The sequence below is a fragment of the Lonchura striata genome, chromosome 7, assembly GCF_050655825.1.
Source record: "Lonchura striata isolate lonStrDom1 chromosome 7, ASM5065582v1, whole genome shotgun sequence".
Lineage (NCBI taxonomy): Eukaryota > Metazoa > Chordata > Aves > Passeriformes > Estrildidae > Lonchura > Lonchura striata.
In genome coordinates, this window is record NC_140709.1 from 36,283,927 (window position 1) to 36,300,980 (window position 17,054).

Consider the following 17,054-nt stretch of genomic DNA (forward strand, 5'->3'; position numbering starts at 1 on the left):
ACCATCAGGAAAAGGTTGGCAGTCCAGCAGCAAAATCTTTGGTCTTGGTGCAGCTCTCCAGCAGCCTTCAGCTTAGAAGAAGAGCGAGAGAATTCCAAGTGCTGGGGATTTCCTTTAGCTTCTGTCAGAAGCTGCCTGCAGAGGATTACAACCAGCTGGGGACCTGCTGGCCTGGCCCCACAGCTGTGGAGCACCATCACTGCTGTCCTGGGGCTTCTCCCGTGCCAGGGGAGTGAGGTGCAGCTGCTTTTGTTGCTGTCACTGGGTGATGGCATCTCCTGGGGGCATTTCTGTGGCAGTGGGGTACAGACATTGCCTGAGGACACTTCTGAGGACACCAGGATAATGACATTTCCCGGGGTGTTCCTGTGGGACTGGGATGGTGACCTCTCCTGGGGGCATTGAACTGAGTTTGTCCTCAGAGGTCACCTTGAGATTACTATCAAAACTGGACTTGTAGGTGAATATTGGACCTCCAAGAAGGAGTTTAGCAGATTACAAAGAGGTTTGGGCACCAAGAGCCTATTGCACCAAGAAGTTTGCTGATAGGAACACAGTTCAGTATAGGAGACTTATGACCAGGCAGAATGATTCCTAAAAAACAACAATAACAGGGGATAATGTTATCCCCTGGGTGCATTTCCAGAGGTGTCCCCAGTGCATCACCCTGGACACTGGTCAGGACTTTCTGTGAGATACCAGAATTCCCCCCTTCCCCTTGGAGCTGGGAGCTGGCCAAGCCTTTGAGGAGCAGAATGGGATGCCCAGCCCTGCCTTTGTCCAGGCAGCAGGACTTTGTGCAAGAGGAGCTGCATGTCAGCTTCAGGCATCTCTGGCTCTCCCAGGGCTCTGGGACAAAGCTCCCTTTCACCTTGGAGCATCTGGAACATTAATGGGGCAGCAATTACTGCTGCAAGCTCGGGCCTGGTGGATGGGTGGCGAGCAGCCAGGGATTGTTCATCAGGCATTTTGCTGCTGGGATTTTGCTGCTGTACAGGAATTTGTTTGCACCAGGGAGGCTTTGTGGCTGGCAGAACCACTGGGAGGCTGCTGGGAGCCCTGGCCCAGGAATGAGCCAGAATCCAAGCAAAACCTGCTGAACTGATCCCAAGTGGATTTTGGGTCAGGATGAGCTTTTCCCTGAGACAGGGAGGAGATATCAACAGGATGCTCCCCTCGTGGAGGGATGGGTTTATGCATTCCTGCCTTTACCGAGTGGTCCCTCAGGCTGCTGGCCTCTTATTTCCAGATCCTTTTGCTCCATCATAGTTTGGGTTGGAAAGAACCTTAAAGCTCATCATGTTCCACTCTTCCATGAGCAGGGACACCTTCCACCAGACCAGGCTGCTTCAAGCTCCTTCCGACATGGCCTTGAACAATTCCAGGGATGGGCCAGCTGCCCTGGGCACCCTGTGCCAGGCCCTCCCCAGCCTCAAGGACATGCCCAGGCCATAAGGGGGAAGCTGGGCACTGAGGCCAGCAGGAAGCAGGTCTGAATGTGCTCCAAAGAGGTGTCCAGGCCCTGCCATCCCAGCCTGCTCTGCACTTCATCTGGGATCTACTCCATGGGATGGTCAGGGAGGGCTGCTCAGTGCTCCCCAGCAGCTGGGGACATCCTGAAGGACATTCCTGCTTGTGGGATGGTGTGAGAGCGGGGTCAGGGCAGATGGGATCTGTCCCCCCAGCATCCTCCTGCAGCACCAAATCCTTGGCTTGTCCTGGTCAACAGTTTTTGCTCATTTGCAAAATAGGAGGCCTGAACTTTTCCCACAGGGAGGAACACCTGGAGCTTAGATTGGCACTGTCACCTCCTGCATCTGTGGGATGAAACCAGAACTCCTGCCCTTCCCCTCCCCACCAGACCCCTCCAGCTGGGGGGAGCCCCAGCCCCAGCCTAAAACCCAGGGGAAGGGAAAGCAGGATTAGGGCAGAGGGGGGAAAGCCCAGCAGCGTGGAGGAGCAGGAGGGTCCGTGACACCCGGTGCTGCAGCCTGCTCAGGAAATGGGCTTTTCCTTCAGCAGTTCCACACAGCTCTAATTAAATTACGGGATTAGAACCATCTCATTCCTCACTCATCTGCTGCCAAGTGCTCGTTCCAAGGGAGTGCCCTCCATGAAAGGGAAAACTGCCCGTGGAGTGCCCGGGCTGCCACGGAGTCACTCCCTGATGGCACTGCACTGCAGATGGGCTGTCTGGAGCGTGCCATTCCCCTGATCCCCAGCTGCAGGCCTGGCAGGAAGATTCCAGGATGGATAATCCTCACCTGGCCCACTCTGGAGAAGCCCTTCAAAGGGGCAGTTAGCACAGAGAATAAAATTGGCAGGATTTTCTAAGAGGAGCAAGATAACAGAGTCATCACTGAGGTTGGAAAAGCCCTCTAAGCTCGAGTGCAACCACTAAACCGTGTCCCCAACATGCTCTGTAAATATCACAGGATCTGCAACCCACAGAAAGGGAGGAGAAAGTGCAGGGAACAAGACTTTACCCTCCAGCAAGCACAACCAACCTTAAAATGAAAATATATCCCAGCAACCAGAAGCAGAAGAAACTACATGGTACGAAATGGAGTCCCCTTCAATTTGCTTTTTTTGTTGGCGGATGATATAAATTTCCCATCCCATGGCAGACCTGGGCTGTGCCCATGGATTAGAGAGAGATTTGGGAGGTTCCTCAGTTACATTTTGGCACTGGTTTTCATTCTGTTGCTTCACAGAGAATTTTCCAGGAAGACCTGGATCAAAGGGAAAGGTTTCTGTTGTGCCACCGTGATCCTGTGAGTTATCACCATGCTCTGGGGAGCTGGTTAACCAGGTTTGGTGAAAAAAGGCCCCTTTGCTGTGGCCCATGTGCAGAAGAACACCTCAGGAGAGCTGCAGAGGGACTGGGGACAAGGCATGGAGGGACAGGACACAGGGAATGGCTCCCACTGCCAGAGGACAGGGATGGATGGGATATTGGGAAGGAATTGTTCCCTGGGAGGGTGGGCAGGCCCTGGCACAGGGTCCCTGGAAGTGTCCAAGGCCAGGCTGGACACTGGGGCTGGGAGCAGGCTGGGACAGTGGGAGGTGTCCCTGCCCATGGGATGGTCCTGAAGGTCCCTCCCATCCCAAACCATTCTCTGATTTCATGAACACAGCTCTTTGAAACAACCCTGCTCTGTTATCAACTAATTCCCACTTCCCAGTCATGGGATCAGATGACACTCGGATTTCCCTTGCTTGTTCTTCAGTGTGAAAGTCCACAAAGGTTTTCCTGGTGGTGCTGCTGCCACAGGATCCATGGCATGGATTTAACCTCGGCTGTCTGCTCCATTCAGTCACTTTGTTGCATAATTACTCTTGGGTAAGCTGGTTTTCCCCATTTTCTGCTTTTCTGGCTGGAGGCATAGGATCTCTTAGTTTTCATTTACTCCTGGACAAGCTCTCAATGCCTCCTGCTAGTGCAGAGCTGAAGAAAACCTGAAAAAATCTTCCCCAAGAGGCAGCATCTTCCTACAAATCCAGTTTATCCCTGGAGGTGGTTAAACCCCAAACAAGGGTTTGGAGCAGTGGCCTCAAGGGATCTTTTCACATGGAATTGCTCTGGTTTGGTGATCCCAGTGTCCTGCAGAGTTCCTGTTTCCCCTCCTCCCCTGCTATATTGGTCCTCAGCAAACCCATGGCATGGGAAAGGGCATCCCTAACCCTGCCCAGATCCCCTCATAAGAGGGGAGCCTTAAAGCTTTGGAGCCAGGACCAAATATTTACCTTCCCCAGGGTTTGCCCAAGGGTATTCAGGTAGCAGAGCCAAGAGAGGGGAATGGTGAGAGGAGTTGTTTGCTTTCCAAACCGGACCAGCAAGTACCTACGGAATTACCTGGATGCCAGAGAACTTTCAGCCATAAATCTTATTAACAGCGCTCTGCAGCAAGGCAGATGTGAGGGAAAGGAAATAAAAGGAGACAAATGAGGAGGGAGACGGGTCTGGAATGATAAAGAAAGGAAGGGGGCGAGCCCTGGTTTGCAGCCCGAGGTTTTTATGGGCAGGGCTTCAGCTCCGTGAGGAAATCAGCTGGAACAGGTCTGGCAGGATGGCTCTCCAAGAGAGAGCTCTTCTTGCAGAATACCAATGATTTGCATCCAAAATAAAAGGCTCAAGAGCAGCTCTTTCAGGAGCTCTCCCTGTGCTAGGGCAGGAGTGGGCAGGTGGAGGGAGTGGAACAGAAAACAACACCTGCCTTAGAGAAGGGAAGTGATCCAAAAGGTTGGAGGGCAGGTTTCCATGCCAGACCCCTTTGAGGCAGAATAGCCAGGCTTTATTTTCCATGGAATCCCAGAATAGTTTGTGTTGGAATGGACCTTAAATCACATCCAGTGCCACCCCTGCCATGGGCAGGGACACCACTGTCCCAGGCTGCTCCAAGCCCCAATGTCCAACCTGGCCTTGGACACTGCCAGGGATCCAGGGGCAGCCACAGCTGCTCTGGGCACCCTGTGCCAGGGCCTGACCACCCTTTTCATCTGTTGCTTTTCATGCCTGTTTTGCCCTGTCTGTGATGCAGGGACAGTGTGCTGTCCCGTGTCCCAAAACCAGCCACTCTGACCCTGGAAATTGCCCTGAGGAAGGCTCTGGGAAGAGCTGGGAGCTCTGAGAAAGGGAAACACCTCTGTTTGCAGAGTGAGGGTGGGTTCCAAGCTGCCTGTGCCTACTCCAAGCTCTCCCAGCCACATGCCAAGGCTTCAAAATCTTCCTGCTGGTTGCCAGGAGCATCTAATGGCAAATGGAGCAGGAACAGAGGGCCAGCAGGAATTACAGCCTCACAGGAGGATGCTCCCAGCACTTCCCTTCCTCTGGAGGACTGACACTGGCTTTATCAGGTGCCTGGGACACCCTTCAGCCCTTGCCACCCCGCGAGGTGCCAGCATGCCCAATTTTCCAGGCAGCTCCAGCTTTGGCTTCGGTCTGTGCCTTTCCCCTCCCGCAGCTGGCGAGGTGAGAAATCCGCCTCGGGCAGGATGTTTCCATGAGGAGGAGGTGGGAGAAGGCTTTCAGACAGCAGAGCTGTGCCCCCAGGCACATTTCCCCTCCAAAATTCAAAATCCTGGGGATGTTGATCCATCCTTGCTGCCATGGGGATCCACCGTGCATCAGGAAAGGCGACCACAGCTGCTCCTGGATTTTACCTCAATGAGAAAAAGGCACCGTGCAAAGCTGCTGCAGAGCCCCTGCTGGATGGGAAATGAGTCCATTCATGCCAGGAGAGGACTTGGATATAGAGTGCCTTGAGCAAGCCGAGGTGATGCCCAGGTCCAGCCTGCCATCTGCTCTCTGCAGGACAGGCTGTCATTCCAGGGCACTGGTGCCACATCCAGCCCTTTGCTTCTGGTTATCAGCTGGTGACAAGGGCTGCTGGCAGGAGCAGAGCCAGGATTTAAAAGCTGTGATCCAAACTCCGCTCTGCTGCTTGTTCTGGGTCACCTGGAAGGCCACACAGAGCTTATTTTCAGAGTCAGGCTCGGAAGTGGCTGAAACCTGATGGATTTATACCCGGGAGAGCCAGAGACCATGGCAGTCACTGCTTCAGCTCCAAAGGAATTCAGAGAGGAAGAGAGGGTCAACAGAGAAAGGGGACATGTCTGGCTTGCTCTTGATTTTACTTTCCCAGTGTAGTGACGTTTTGCTGAAACCTCAGCTTTTTTTATTGGTGAGTGCTAGAAAATATTTCAGAAATCCTTCCTTGCCAGTATGCAAAGCTTTGTGCCTTCCAGATCTCCCAAAATAAACTGCTGTTGCCACAGGCAGCCATTGCTTTGGTAGCCCAAGCTCCTGTGGATGAAAACACACTGGACCATTAGTCAGGCTGCTCCTGGCTACCAAAACACCCTTGGGACAGGCAGCATCCAATATTGATGGTTTCTGTCCTGGTCTGCAGTGACAGGAGACAGGGAATGTCTTCCCACTGCCAGAGGGCAGGGATGGGTGGGATATTGGGAAGGAATTGTTCCCTGGGAGGGTGGGCAGGCCCTGGCACAGGTGCCCAGAGCAGCTGTGGCTGCCCCTGGATCCCTGGCAGTGCCCAAGGCCAGGTTGGACAGGGCTTGGAGCACCCTGGGCCAATGGAAGGTGTCCCTGCCCGTGGCAGGGGGGTGGAACTGGCAGGTTTTGAAGGTCTCTTCCTACCCAGATCCTTTGATGATGATGATGGGTCTGTGATTATTTCCAGCCTTGAGGGCTGGGCAGTTGCCTGTGCTAAAAGCCTGGGTAAGAGCAAGTTGGGGAAAACATCTCTAGGAAGCGTCTTTAAAGTGTTTTGTTGATGCATTTCCGCCTGAGGGGGCTGATATGCAACTGAAAACAGTTTTGTTGTTTTCCATCTCCTCGAGGGCTGCTGCAGGCAGGAAAGCTGCTTTGAACTGACTTCCAAATGAGAGTAATTAAAGCAAACAAGGCTTTTGCAGGGAAGAGCTCCCGGCTGGATGGCTCAAGGTAATTTTCCTGGGGCAGCTCTCGGGATGGGATGGGATGGGATGGGATCATTTAGCACTGCACAGGCTTCTCCCTCCTTCCCATTATTTTCCCATTTCCACAAGGCCACAGCACGTGCCTGGGATGTCCCTGTCATCCCGACCTGCTTTGAGGGACCTCTACCTGAGCCTGCCTGGTGTCACTCAAGGTTTTAAGGAGATTTAGTGTCCCCCACACCCTGGGGCAAAGGGAGGTTGGGAGCGAGGTGGGATTTGGAGTCCTGGAAACTCTGGAGTGCTGATTTCTTTCCCCACCAAACACCAGAGGCCGATTTTGCAACCTTAGCACAAAGCAAGGAGAAGAAAGCACTAAATGTGGCAAGAGCTGCCAATTTCACAACAATTGTCAAGAAGCAGTGAACTGAAATATCCCCTAAGGGTGGGGGAAATGTCAAGCCCGAGCAGTTGTAACTGTTTTTTTTACCTGCATTCACACATTGCATCCCTCCTTGGGGATGTTTCTGCCCCTCTGACACTTCCTGACCTTTCTCAAAACATTCTTCCACTCCCTGCAGGGGAGCAAGGGGTTTTGCCACGCCTCAGCTCTTCTTCTCACCTCTGCCAGTGTTGCTTTCCCTCGCAAGTTGTCACTGTCACCCTTTGCAGTGGAGATTTTTGCTTGTTTTGGTGCCTGGTGCTGGCTCCAGAGCCCATCTGGAGCTCTGACAAGTTTTACCCTCAATGGCCTTGGCCAGCTTGGAGGAAGGACAGTTTAGATTGGATATCAGGAGAAATTTCCTCATGGAAAGCCTGGCCAGGACAGTGGTGGAAGGCTGGAAGTGTGCTGTGTGTGGAAGTGGCACCTGGGGACATGGTTTTGGCAGTGTTTAGGTTAATGGTTGGAATTGATGATCTTTTTCATCTTTACCTCTTCCTTCTTCAGCTCCCTATTTTTTATCCAGGCTCTGAAGGCCTCTCCTAAATATTGCTCTTTCTTGGGTTTGTGGTGTACTTTCACTGCTGCTATTTTTTTTTTTTTTTTGGGGGGGGGAATGAAATGTGATAAAAGTAAGTAGAAGGAGAGGTTTCTCGTTCTGTTATTTTTTAATTTTTTTTTTATCTTCTTAAAGCTAGAAATGAGCTAATGGAAAATAGGAAAAGAACATGAAAATGCCCCAGTTCTTTCAAAATAGCTCCTGGGTAATTTCCACCCTCAGTCACAGATTTTGTGTGCCAGTAAAAAAAAATATAAACTGTATTTCTCCTGTGGAACATGGAGATTTTCCTTTGTCCACATGCCTTGGGCACTGACCTGGGGACGTGTGGAGGCTTTCCCGGGGTTTTGGTGGCTTTGAAAGCCCTGTTGTTGCTTCACAGGGATCCTTTATGCTGATCGTGCACATTCTGTGGGCATCTGTCAACAGGGGAGGGGGGAAATTGCTGAAATGGGTAATAAAGGAGATGAAAACAATCCGTGCTGGCCTCTGCATAATAACCAGCTGATATTGAGCCTAAGCCCAGCTGAAAACAGTTAATAATAAATGGGCATTAATTAAAGATAAATTACAAGGGAAGGTGCAGGCCTGGCTCTCAATCCAATTAGAGGCCTGGAATTCCTAACAGGGAGAATCTGTCCAGCTGGGAATGAATGATCAAAGGCTGGGGGAGCAACAGCATGGCTGTGTCAGGGCTTAGGTGATGCCCTGGACAGGGAAGAGGCCAGAGGAGGATTAAGAGAAAGCTGTGGCCACACACCCCCAGCTCAGAAGCTTTGGGGTGAGTCCTTATGGGGATATTTATTGGACACCCCTCGTGGTGAAAACAGGAGGGAAGGGGCAGAACTGAGGCTGGTCCAAGGCTGGATCTGACTCTGATGTGCTGTGTGCATGAGGAGGGAGAGGCAGGGCTGCCCTCAGCTTGGCCAGGGAGCAGCTGGGCAGTGGGGATGCGATCCAAGGAGGAGCTGCAGCGGGAACACAGCACTCCACCAGCTCTGGCAGCCCCAGCATGGCCAAACTGGGGGGACAGGCCACCAAGGGGCACTGAACTGCTGCAAGGGCTCCTCTGAACCAGCAGTTCAGCCTGCTCACGCTCTTGAGGACAGAAAGCTGTGTTTTAAACCTCACCAGGGTTGAAAACAGCTTTAGAATGTGCCATCTTCCAAACACCCCAAACACCTTTTTTTTAAAATGTGTTTAAAGAAACTTTAGAATTCACCATCTTCCAAACATCAACTATGAGAAAAAATACAGTGTTTGGAAGCTTGGGGTGTTTAAGGCAGGCCTTCAGATGTGTCCCACAAGTGAGAGAGAGAATCAACAATACCCAGAAAAGGCTCTTCTGCTCCAGAACTCTATTTGATTGCTGTTCCTCCTCCTGGCCCAGATGTGCAGCTCAAACCTAAAGGGAATGTTCTCCCTCAGGAACAGCCGTGAGGATATTTTGATTGAATGCAAGAAGGAGAACACTTGGGCTCAGCACAGCACGACCTTAGAAGCACCCACAGAGGCAATTGAGAAGGGTGCTCCAATCTGGACTTGTCCCCTGTGAAATTACCCACGAGATGCAGGTTGGTCCATCCACGTGGGTCTGGGATCCCCCTGGAGCAGGGATGGCTGGCACAGGGGTGGCGTTGGGGCTTGCTGGGAGCAGACTGAGCCCAGAGGAAGGGGCCAGGGAAAAGGAGCTGGCAAAGCTTCATCTCCTGGGCACAGCTCTGCCAGAAGCAGCCAGTCCCTGGCTTGGAGCAGGAATTCCAGGCGTGTCCCTGCAGGCAGAGCATGAGGGATGCTCCACACATCCCACATTTGTGGGCAGGGCTGGGTTTGCTGCAGCTCAACCATGCTGCCTCCAAGGAGCGGCAGGAGGGAGTCTGACTCCCCAAATACTGATGCAGCCATGGAGAATGAGCTGAGCCCAGAAATATTTTGATTATCGTTTTCCAAAGGAATCTGCATTTGCAGAGGCTTGAGCACAGAATTGCAGGATAGTTTGGGCTGGGAGGGATTTCAGAGATCACTTCATTCCAACTTCCCTGCCATGGGCAGGGCTTGTTTCCTGGTGCCAGGCCTGGGCATGCTGAGAGCAAGAACAATTTTGTGGGATGCTTGGCTGAGGTTTAATAGTTCTGGAAAGAAATCAAAACCCTTTAGTCCTCAGAGGTGCAGTGGATGCACTACAATTCCAGCATTGGCACCTTTGACACCGGGACCTGATGCCTTAAAGAACATGGCTCTGTTTTGAGTTTCTGCCACTTAAATCGTAGAATATCCTGAAATTGGAAGGGACCCACAAGGATCATCGAGTCATGGAGTATCAATATTAAAGACTTCAGCAGGATGATGAGGTCCTGTTGTGTAGGAAACCACTTTCAATCCATTCAGCTGTATCCAAGATGATTTCTTTCCCTTCCTGACCTGCAGAGATTATTCTAGAAAAACAATTCTTTAGATGTTACAGCAGGATGAATAAAAATATCTGAACATATGAACTAGCCTCCCTGGCAGTACAAATACTTCCAAGTGCTCACAGAACAGGGAAAATGAAGCCTGTAGCAGGAAGCAGAGGGAATCCCTACACAAAAGAAGGAAATTTGGGAATAATGACTAATCTAGGAGAGGAAACTAGGTGCAGTGGCTGGCTGCTAGCACAGCAAGTGTCTCTCAAAGCATCAATGTGCCTGTCCAGCAGGGCAAAGCAAGCTGGCATTCTTGGAGGGGCAGGGCTCCTGAGATCTTCCAGGGGGCTGGGGGACAGAGGCTATGAGGGGTCAGGTGAAGAATGGAGTGGGATGAAAGCAGAGATTGTCTTTACATGCCAGCCTGGGAAGTGCTTGCACCTGGGTGACATCAAGGTGATTTATGAGGGAAGCCCAATTAAGGTTCCCAGTGCTGGGAGCTGTTTTTCCCAGGAGGAATGATGACAGGAGCAGAGCTTGCTGGCTCCTGCAGCCTCCTGTGGGCGCCTGCCCTGCACTCTGAGCCTCTCCTTGCAGGAGGCACCAAAGCTCCCACAACAAGCAAAGACATCTCTGATCCATTTTTCCCATCCCATCCGTCCCCTCTGTGGTGTCAGCAGAGCTGCCCTCCCTTCCCAGGGCTCTCCACCCTTGGAATTCCAGGGCAGGGAAGCTGTGGGGCCTCAGCTTTGGCTTTAACCATGATTATTCAGGGAAATGGTTTGACAGGTGATGAACAAGGGCCCATATTTCAGAGGTGACTTGGTTGCAGCCCTGTAGGCTCTGAGGAAGTGAGAGAAGAGATAAGAAAATGAGGAGAAGCTGAAAAACAGGCCCTCACAATCTCTTCCACCTGGAGCAAAGGACCGGGCAGCATTGCTTGAGGCATGGATGAGACTGATGAGAAACCACTCAGCTTCATCTGCAGCTTTCTCCTGCCAAGACATGAGCTCATCAGGGGAATAAATTCATGCAGAGCCCCCTCCACAGCCCATCCCTGACCTTTTGGCGAGGAGCAACCCACTGGCTTGGGGGTGTCACATGAGCAAAGACACCGGAGAATCTCCACTGCACGGCTGGTGTCCCACCTTGTCACTGCCCACCCTTCCCTGTGTGCCAGGCTGGTCAGAACCCATTTAACCCCACCTCACTGCCTTCAGGGGAGCTCCAGCAGAGCTCAGAGCCAGCAGCCTCAGCCCCTGTCACCATCCTGTATCCTCTGGATTCAGGATTCCAAGACCTTGACCCTGCCTGGAGGAACCCTGGGATCTGGAAGGCGGAGTGGCTGTGTTGTCTGGGCTTGGGTCAGGTCAGAGCAGGCTCCTGGCCCCAGGTCAGAGATGGATGGATGTGCCAGGCCCAGACCAGGGGTTATCTCAGCTATTTGGGTTATTCCAGGCATTTGCCTTATCTCAGTGTCCAGCCCTCTCCCTGATCCTGGATTGTGAAGAACAGGTTTCATCCTGGCAGCCTTCAGACTTTAACTTTCAGCTGATCCTTTCCTCCTCTCCATCAGGGAACTAAGGGGAGAAGTAAGATGTCCCTGACCATGGCAGGGGGTTGGAATGAGATGATCTCTAAGGTCCTTTCCAACCCAAATCATTCTGTGATTCCATGAATTCATGAATTGGCTTTGAACAGGGAGGTGCACTCCTTGCAGGCTGGAAAAGTCACATGAGGCACAGTGGGAGCCCATGGAGGAAGAGAGAGTGGCTTGTCGTGCTGATCCCTCTCTTTTCTATTTTATCCATCCTAAAAACCCCTTTCCCCTGATCTTTTAGGCTGGGGATGGTCACTGCTCCCCTTGAGTCTTTTTGAATTAGAAGTCCTTCAGAGGGAGATGATCTCTCTTTTCTACCCCTGGATAGCTTTCCCAAAAGGACAGTGTCTCCTGGATTATCACAGGAACATAAACAAGAGATCGTGGTCAGAACAGAGGCTCCAAGGCTGTCTGGGTCCATTTGGGTTTCCCCTCCAGCTGGATTCTTGGATATCTCATGGGGAGTGATTCATGCCTGGGCCTCTCTTTGTGGCAGGGTTTTGTGTAACAGCTCTCTGTGATGTATAATAAGGGCTGAGTGAGTGAGTGATGAATTCTTCCCTCACTCAGGATATTTATAGCTTTTTCTCTTTCTCCTCCAGCGAGTCACCTATTTTCGCACGGCTTGTGGGCGCTCCATGTCAGGGAGGCTCCAGCTACTCTGCCAGGGCTGGGGGCACTGGCCAGAGGCTCCAGAGTTTCTCAGGACAGGGATGGTGCACTTTAAGATCCACTTGTGTGTGAAGTCAAGCTAAAAGCCACAAGACCACAAGGTTCCCTCTTTATTTTCAGTGGCCCCAAGGGTCACATTTCCCATCTGCTCCTCCAGACTCACATTTTCCTTCTCACTTTGCACGGGAGCTGGCTCTCAGTATCCTGTTGTGGAAGCTGGGATTCTGTTGGCATCATCCCTCCCAAGGTGCATCAGCTCTGACTAGGTGGGATGAGATCCAGAGCATCTGGTGTGGGCTTTTTACCAGCCTCATGATCACACATAATGGCGACTAACATGGATTTTCACCAAGAGCTTATTATTACTCCCGTGTCCCAAAAATGTGCCTGGATACATTTTCTCCTGGAGGGCTCAGGAAAGGGGTGCAATCACCAGCTAGGTTGCAAAGATGTCCATCCCTCCATCCCTCCCTCCCTCCATCCATCCATCCATCCATCCATCCATCCATCCATCCCTCCATCCATCCATCCATCCATCCATCCATCCATCCATCCATCCATCCATCTCCAGGATATCTCCAGGATGGATGGACATGCAGCATCATGTGGAAAGCTGGAGCCACAGGGATGGAGGCTTGCACAATGGAGTTTCCAGCCTTAGGGCAGTCTCCTGTCTAAGCAGAAAAATAATTTATGTTTTTAAATACTTTATCTGTGATGTTCTTCAAGGAGAGTTTTATGTCTCCTTCAATCTTTCATTATGGCAGTAATATAAAAAAAATAGATTAAAATTGAAGTAAAATGGTATTTTGAGGGCTTTATATCCCTATGCTTAACCCACTGCTTCTGTTTCTCCCTCCACATTTTGCTTTTTTTTTTTTTTTTTTTTTAATTTTGTTTTGGGGTTTTTTGTTTTTGTTTTTTTTTTTTACACTGAGAGGACTTCCCCCACTGAGAATGCTTTTGGCTCCCCTTTCCCTGGCCATCCCCCCTCTCCAGGCTGCTCCAGGGTTATCCCTCACCTCCCCCTCCCTCTGCCCGGGGTAGGTTTCCTTGTACCATCCTCCTGCAGCTCTGTGCACTTGTGCCCTCCTCCCCTTCCCACAGCCTGATTTATGGGGTTTATCTTTCCCTTTTACATTGCACCTGATTGCTGTGACCTCTGCTCCCTGCATAGCTTGAATTCCTCACGGGGGCTGTGGGCCACTGGGAGGGGCTTTCTCCTTCCCTGGGCCACTCCAAGTGCCACCAAGGCATCCCTCAGCACATCCATCCTCTGCCCAGGTGGCTGGAGAATGAGGGGGGTCTCCAGGGGAGATGCCTGGCTTGAGTGGCAAAGAAGGCAAAATCAGGGTCACCCCCTACCCTGGGGATGTGCTGCTCCCCCCAGCCCACCCCAAAATCTTATCTGTCTCCCTCCCTGGAGCTGGGGCGATGTTCTGGACCTCCTCTGGGATGGGGTGTGATGGGGTCGGGGAGAGGCCAGTGACACTGGGACAGGAATCTTGGTTTTCCTGGTCTCATCAGTCCTTCTCTTTCCCTTCCCAGTGCCTGCACAGGATTTCTCAGATCTCTCAGATCTACACCTGGTAGAGCCAAGGCTATTCAGCCATTGAGGGCTGGAGAATATCCCAAATTCCTCCTGCTTGTTTATGTTGGCAGCTTTTCCCTGGGCAGGATCCATCTCCCAAGGGATCAGGATGAACAAGCCCTGCTCTGCCATGTTCCCTTCAGCCACAGCTCACCCCCCACAAAGGACCATTTTGGAGCTGGGCCAGGTCCAGCTCCCTTGAGGGATGCTCCTCTTGCCTGGGGATTCCTGCAGCAGCCGGGATTGTCCCTCCCTGGTGTCTCCCTGTCTGGCTCCGAGCTGAGGCCCAGCCTGGGCATGGATCAGCAGGGACCCAGGCTGAGGTTGGGACACAGATTCATTAATCATCACCCTCCATCCCTGATTCCCCTTCCCTGCAACAGCTGAGGGTGAGCAAGAGTGGGGGAGCTCATTCCTCTCTGGTGTGTGGGAGCTGCACTTCCCTTGGAGTTAAAGTCTCCAGGATAAAAGTGAAATGGTCACTGGATGACGGAACCCTGGCCTCCATGTGGTGGCAAAGTCTCTCCTCCAACCCGAGCTTCCAAAGAAAACTCAGCAGTCTCTGTTGTTCGCTCTCAAGGCAGTTTATTGCAAGTTATCTGAAAGATTCTTCTGGGGCTGCTGTGGTTTGCTCACAGCTCAGGCAGAGGCACACACACACCCTGACATCCTCTCTGACCCCGACTGCTTCTTCTCTCCCCCCCAGGGCAGCTGCTGTCTTTTATATGGTACATTACGTGTGACATGGTTACAGTTTTCCCCCAATGCCTATTACCTATATTAAAGGGTGATTTTCTATCTTTTATATGGCACATTGTGTGTTACATGGTTACAGTTTTCCCCCAATGCCTATTACCTATATTAAATGGTGCTTTTCTATCTTTTATATGGTACATTACGTGTTACATGGTTACAGTTTTTCCCAATGCCTACTACCTATTTTTAATGGTGCTTTTCTACTCTAAACCAATCTGTGAATGCCAACATCACCAAGAACATGGAGGCAAGGAAGAAGAAAGAGGGAGGACAGGGCAGACCCAAATCCCTCCATCTTAAAACCTCTGACCCCCATGTACAGAACAAAAAACTCCCCTGTACAGGTGTTAAAACCCCCTTGTACAATACCAAAAAATTCTTCCCTCTGCTTTATAACTACTTCTACTATAACATCTAAACTTTTGTGACTTCTTGTTCTTCCTGCAAGGTTGATAAATAATTCTATGGCTCAAGCTCAAAATCACAGCTGTTTGCAGGGTCTCAAATGCTTCTGACCAGGGTCTGGAACCTCCAAAAATATCTGATGGACATTTTGATTTCCAACAACTGAAATTTAATTTATTCAGTCTGCAGGCAGGGATGGACCACCCAACACTCCCCAGCACCCCACTGCAGCCAGAGACAAAAGGTGAGGGCACAGGGACCCGAGGCTTTTCCCACCTGGGAAATGCACCCTGGCTTTGTCACAGCAACCTTTCACCCCGGACAAAGCTTTAGGGCCTGGGATCCCATTTTAGGGATGCCTCTGGTGCCAAGAATGAGAGCAGACAGTGTTTGGGTCAGCTGGGATGGCTCCCACAGGAGTTTAAACACTTGCTGGTGTTTAAGGTCTCTTTTTTTTTCCTTGGAAAAGAAGCATAACACCTGATTTTTCACTCTGCATTTTGGGAATTTCATGGCTCAGAATCTCACCCTCAGGGCAGTGATTAGTTACTTATTACAGACACAGTGGTGGGGTGCAACTCTCTCCCTGTCTCTCAAAGTGGGACAGGGACAAGCTCAAATCTCTGGGAGAACCGGGTTTTATCTCCAGCTCTCAAGGGACCTTGTGGGTGGAAAACCTCAGCCTGCTGGGGCTTGGTCCCTGCAGTCACCCTCTGTTTCCTCTGACTGTCCTACGTTACTTGTTAGCACAACTTCTGATGCAACTTCTGCTGTTAGAAGGGACAAAACCACTTCCAGCAAGCTGTTGCAAAATCCTGAAACAGGAGTAAAACTCAGGAGTTCATTTTTAGTTTGAGTTTGTTGTTTGGGTTTTTTGTTTTTGGTTTGTTTTTTTTTTTTAATGCTAAGCACTGGCTTCTTTCCAATCTGCTGCATCACCCAGGAGGCTGCAAGTTCCCCTTCTGATATCTGAGAGGGAAGGTGGGGCTCCTCAGCATGAAAAGTTACCCCCAGGATGTGGAACTTGTTCTAAACCACAAAGCTTGGGTTGAAATTCCCAGGAGCTGGCATCACGTGGAGGAGCTGGCATTTCAGGGAAGGCAAGAGTCACAGTCCTCATGATTCTCCCTGCATTAATCCCCTGGGCAGGGATGGACCTTGCTGGAGGTGTTTGGGACAGGAATGTGACAGGAAACACATGAGGTGCTGGAACTGAAGTGGGAGGGTTTGGATTTCACCTGGAGCACGAGCACTTGGAATCACTGGGAGATGCCCCAGCCCTTGTGACTGGTTTGTGGTGATGACTGAGAGCAACCTGCACTGCCAGACCTCTCACTGCAGTAATTCCACATCTACAAGTGCCCTGCAGTGCTTCATTCCTGCCTGACACATTCTGGGAGCCAAGCTGGGCTCATGGACCACCTCTCCCCCATTTCTCTTCCTTGAGGAGCCTTTTTCTGCCTCTCGTTCGTGGCTGGGGATAACGGAGCTGATGTTGTGGGGATACCCAGAGAAGGGGAAATCCCACTCTGCATGCCCCTGCCACAGCCCTGCTGCCTCCTGCCGTGAGCCAGAGCTGGTGGCACCAGAGCAGCCATGGCTGCCCCTGGATCCCTGGAAGTGTCCCAGGCCAGCTTGGATGGGGCTTGGAGAACCCTGGGCTACTGGAAGGTGTCCCTGCCCTGCAGGAGGTGGAATGGGATGAGATTTAAGGTCCTTGCAAGCCAAATTATCCTGGGATTTTGTGATTCTGATCCTCTCCTTCTGTCTCATTCTGGGAATGGTTGCCATGGGGCTTTCCTGTGTTTTGGCTGATGTGGTGCTTGATGCTGTATCCATAGATTTGCTCAGCTCTGCCCATAGGAATTACAGTTTGTATTTCTTCCTCCTCCCAGCCTGCACTAATGTCGTGTCTGATGAGCAGCCTGGCTGGAAAAATGTGATTGGGATTGATATTGTTGCCTGCAGCCGGTGCTGATTGGAGATTCTGCCACTGTTTTGTTTCAGAAGTCGATTTCCTTGTAATTCTTCCACAGTGAGGAGTTGCTGCTTTCCCTCTAAGACGTTAGGCCTTGCCCTGAGCAGTCAGGGCTTAAAACTGAATTTTTCACACTGTTATTTTCTCACAGAACTTGCTGCCACCCAGCTCAGCCAAGGCTGGGGTTTCATTCTCTCTTCTTGCTTCCCAT

The 17,054-nt window shown here is 51.3% G+C and overlaps 1 long non-coding RNA gene across 7 annotated transcripts in view; it reads left to right on the forward strand.

Moving 5' to 3' along the window:
- LOC146766955 (uncharacterized) overlaps positions 1-17,054 on the forward strand; it is a 55,234-nt gene that overhangs the window by 27,206 nt on the left and 10,974 nt on the right. For 2 of the 7 annotated variants that reach the window (XR_014956822.1, XR_014956826.1), the window contains 2 exons: positions 6,375-8,220; positions 8,868-14,590. This is a non-coding gene — a long non-coding RNA (uncharacterized LOC146766955). Of the gene's footprint in view, positions 1-6,374; positions 8,221-8,867; positions 14,591-15,047; positions 17,053-17,054 lie in introns of those variants that run through there. The other 5 variants (XR_014956827.1, XR_014956823.1, XR_014956824.1 and 2 more) reach the window with 5 other exon arrangements.